General features: G+C 42.2%; 1 long non-coding RNA gene across 1 annotated transcript; it reads right to left on the bottom strand.

The window, feature by feature from the left end:
- Positions 1-952: 952 nt before the first annotated feature.
- On the bottom strand, positions 953-3,259 carry LOC121025840 (uncharacterized). The gene is made up of 3 exons (XR_005788165.1): positions 3,085-3,259; positions 2,637-2,723; positions 953-1,161 (listed from the first exon to the last, which is right to left on the bottom strand). It is a non-coding gene; the product is annotated as an uncharacterized LOC121025840 (long non-coding RNA).
- Positions 3,260-4,782: the final 1,523 nt, after the last annotated feature.

Genomic DNA, 4,782 nt, shown 5'->3' on the forward strand with positions numbered 1-4,782 from the left:
CATCCAGGTGCCCCATCTCTGGAAATACATTTTATATCACAACCCAGTGGGGTGTGTGTGTGTGTGTGTGTGTGTGTGTGTGTGTGCGCGCGCGTGCTCACTGTGTATAACAGGAACGTGTCATAAAATACTTAATACATGTAATAACAGTTTTTTAGTTTGATTTATTTAAGTAATTTCTACACTGTATTTGGGACTTGAACTCAGAACCCCAAAATTGAGAGTCTCATGCATTTTCGACTGAGCCAGCCAGGTGCCCCAGGGATAACAATTTAATATATGTGATGCACTATGATATTTTCCATTTACTAAGTAATGTTATGTTATGATCTATTTTTAAAGGATCGGGACCCTGAAGCAATTCAAGAGCACATCCCCATTATCTTGGAAAACACTGATGTGAAATATGTGATGGTTATAATTTAGTGGTTATCATCATCATCATCATCATCATTAGTTGATACTAAATACCACCTTAGTTAATATGCAATTGCTTATCTAATAGCGTGTGTGCTGTTCAGTATACACTTATATGTTGCAAAAAATAGTCATTCCACCTGTCAGAGGAAGGTAGGTGGCTAGCTACGTACACAATTAAAATTACTTTAGCAAGAGCTAGTCTATGTGGAACCACTGCTTAAAAAGAAAAACAATTCTCTTAATTTTGTTTTAACTTTGTGTATCAGTGATGTATTTGTAAATTGTATTGTCATTCCCACAGGGGAAAAGAAGAGAAAAATCAGATATACCTAAAAACTCAGAAACACCATTGTAAACAGACAAAAAAGGAGACTACATTGTACAGTCCATATAATCAAATACAAATTAAATTCCCACTTAATGCTAGCTCCCTTATTTTGTCTACCTCCTGTCCCTTATCAAAGTACTTCTCTCCTGCATTGTTAAGAATCTGAATTCCTGACTCGCAATGACACTTGCAATATATTTGGCTGAAAAAATAGTGGCCATACTTTTCTGATTACATGATGCATTTATTGTTTCCGGTTGTGTGGTTGTATATGAAAGGGAAACTATGGATTGAGTTTTATAAATCCATATTCCTTATATTCCATTTGATGTATCTTTTAGGTATAGCATATGCTATATCATTGTCTTGCTCGACTTTCATCTTGGAGGTGGTACTCTTGTTTTTCATTATACCTGTAATAAAAACACAGAGGAATTATTGTTGGTATAAATCGGTTAAAAGAACAACAGGTGTCATAGCTATATTATTCCGTAAATCGAACAAGGTGAGTTGACTATCTCAAACCCCACTCCTTCCCTTCCCTCACTTTCTGTCCCTTCACTGGTCCAGGATGAGGTGGCACAGCCTACTGGAGCTGAAAGGTGTCCTGAGGCTCACACCCCCAGTAGATGGGTGAGGAGCGGTGGCTTGCTCATGGCAGGCAGTGAGCAAATATGCCAAAGGTGAGGAAAAAGGACACCTTTCGGGAGAAAGCTGCAAGCACAGCCGTGGCCTCCTGGCTCTTAGCGCTCTGCATCACGTGGTCTCAGAGAGTTCCAGGAGGGCCAAGACAGAAGAGAAACCACCAGAAGTGCCGCTCATAGGACTGCTGTGTGCGGTTGTAGAATTTGTGTGCTGCACAAAGGCACCTAGTGGGTGAGAGTGGGCAGTAAGGCTTGAAGATCAGCCTATGTTCTGTTTGCTATGCTAGGAACCCGCAGGGCAGTATAAGCCCACAGAGGGTTCTCATTTCTAATATGTCCAGCAAGGGGGGATATGTGACTAATTCGTTAATCTCGAGGGGCACCTTTTCCCAAATCCATTTGTCCTGAGGGGGCATCTGTCTCCAGTTTGCACAAAAGTGCCATGTAGGCTATTGGTGGCCACACTGGTACCCTCTGCAGTCATGCAGCAGTGTCCCTGGGAATGGCTACGGATCCTCACTTGCCCTCAACTTCCCTTGATGTCCCTAGAGTCGTAGGGAAGGGCAGAAGGTAGGGCTCCTGCTTAGAAGGAGATCTGAGGGAGGTGACTGACAGGTTAGAGATTGGTTTAGGAAGCTTAGGAAATAACTCGGAATTGTACAAGGAGCTGGAAATGTAGTTTTCCTGTGGCTAAAATGCTGAATGTTAATAAAATTAATGTAAAGCACTCCATGTCCAGTAGAATTATTTTACTGTATTTGCAAGTATCCACATCAAGTATTTGCCATCATTAATGTGGACCATTAAGGTTACAGTCCATTTGGTTTCTGGTCTGCTTTGTTTTAGGGTAAGAAGCCTCTTCATCAGACACTAAGAAAGGAAGTGTCAGGGAGGGGCCAAGACTAACACGAGTTAAGTGTTATGATACCATGTAGATACTATTTACTTTGTAAGAAATTGAATCGTTTTTGCATACTGCATATCTCCAACAAATATTCACCTTCTGACTTTACTGACTGTCAAGTGTCGATTCCTGTCTTTTGAGATCAACAGAATTTTCGCTAGTATTCAAACAAAACATGCAGAGCCAAACAAAAGACAAATAACCCGAAAGGATGCCGTAACACTTGCAGATCATCTATGTCTGGACTAATATTCTCTACCGCTAAAACATGTGCATCAAGTGACAATTACAGTCAGGTTCGTATGATCAGGGTTAGGAATGAGGATTTTGCGCGATATACCTGAATATTTTGATGGATATTCATTGTGTTGATATGCTTCGTTGTTTTCATTTGATTCATTTGGCAATCCATGGAGTTTTATGGGTGCTGCAAAATATTTGCAACTATTTACTTATCTTAAAAACTTGTCACAGGAAAATGTAATTACCCTAGGATATAATTGTACTTCCCCAGTGGCTAGTGGTACTTGTTTTTTAAAAGCTTTACTTATTTATTTTGAGAGAGCGAGCGAGAAAGTCGGGGAGGGGCAGAGAGAGAGAGAGGGGAGTGAGAGGATCCTGAGCAGGCTTCACGCTCTCAGAGCCGGATGTGGGGCTCGAGCTCACAAATTCTGAGATCATTAACTGAGCGGAAGTCAAGACTCAGATACTTAACCAACTGAGCCACCCAGGCGCCCCAGCTGGTGTTACTTTCTAAGCTTATTATTGTCCAGTTAATTTTTACTCACCAGAATCAGCTACGTGTAAGTAAAGGTGACAGTCCACTAAAAGCACAAAAATAAAAAAGCAAAATAACTTAGGGCATTTGTCCATTATTTAAATATTTTAATTCTTTTATGGGAAAAAGTTTAACTGTGGCCCACTTATCTGCTCCTCCTCTATCCTTTGAACCAAGGTGCTCTGCTGCCTTCAGGGTTCTGAAGTAGGGCCACTTACTATGAGGTCAGCACACATCACTATGATGTATGGCCTCACAGAGTCAAGCCAGCCAGTGGGGTGACTGAGAGAATGAAGGGGCGGGCCGAGCAGGCTACCATAGCAGCTGTGGAATTAGCTCCCTGCCCTCAGAGAGCTTGTAGTTAGTAACAGGAAGCCGACAGACATCAGTGGTAATGCAGGCTGACTCACATCACGAGAATCCAACAGAGGAGGGAGTAGAATGTAAACAAACAGGAGGGATCTTGTGATCAAAATGCCTGGATTCCAATCCTGGTCCCTCACTTATCAGTTGACGTTCAGCAAGCGACTTGCTTTCTGAGTCTCAGTTTTCTCATCTGTAAAATGGGAGTGAAAATAGTACCTCTTGCATATGGTTACTGTGGTGGTTAAATAAGTTAATCAGTGTAACATTCCCACAGCTGTGTCTGAACAAATGGCAGCTGTTGCTATTATACATGGGAGTGTCTACATCCAGAGTAAACAAGTCCGTACGCTTCTAACCCCCGAGATGTTATTCAGAGACCTAAACCCAAGTGACTGCCTCCCAGAGTTTATTTTACAGAGGCAAAATGGATAATCCCCAAATGTGAAAATGGAAATGAAATGTAGGTGGCATACGGGAAGGTTGTTAGCCCCTTGCCCTTATCCTTGCCCTATCCAGAAGTTCTCATTATGCACGAGGCAGTCTCAGGCTGCCCCTCTTCCACAGTCACGTAGAAGAGAGCGAGCCAGCAGGTCTTTGGACCCTTCCCAGACCCACTGAGATGAAGCATGGGATCCTGCCTGTCCTGTGTGAGAGCAGCAAAAGTCAGCTACCCTTCATGAATCTCGTGTGGATGATTGGTTTCGTACCCACCTGATAGCCCTAGGCTTTTTTCTTGTGGCAGGCTTTTGCTTTATTCCTCCAACACCCTATTCCTGTCTTCTTCCCATCATTCTCTGGCTGTGAATGGCCCTTGTGAGGCCTCGGCCCTCGCTGTGTCTCTACCCTGATTTCTCAGGATTGCATCTCTGACTCATTCCTTCCGTAGTCGTTTGTCTTTAGACCTGGATCGATCCTGCTGTTTGTTCCCTTTTGTCTTCATGTCGGGCTATCGATCTTCCCATGGCACGGATGCTTTCGTCAGTGTATAAGTCAGGATTGTACCAGAGAAATAGAACCAATAGATATGTATGTCATACATACATACGTACATACATGCATATGTGTGTATATCCTATATAGAGAGAAGATATACAGATAGTATATGAGTACGTATATATTTTCTATATATCTGTATATCTCTATCTATCTATCTATGAATTGGCTTACACAGGTACAATTTTTTCTTCAGCCAAACCTCAGTTTTGTTCTTAAGGCTTTTCCACTGATCGGATGAGGCCCACTTCCATTGTTGAGGATAATCTCCTTTACTTAAACCGATTGTAGATGTTAATCATAACTACAAAATACTTGCACTGGAGCACCCAGAGTAGTGTGTGATTGG

The sequence above is a fragment of the Herpailurus yagouaroundi genome, unplaced genomic scaffold (assembly GCF_014898765.1).
Source record: "Herpailurus yagouaroundi ecotype Mexico unplaced genomic scaffold, PumYag 67702, whole genome shotgun sequence".
NCBI lineage: Eukaryota > Metazoa > Chordata > Mammalia > Carnivora > Felidae > Herpailurus > Herpailurus yagouaroundi.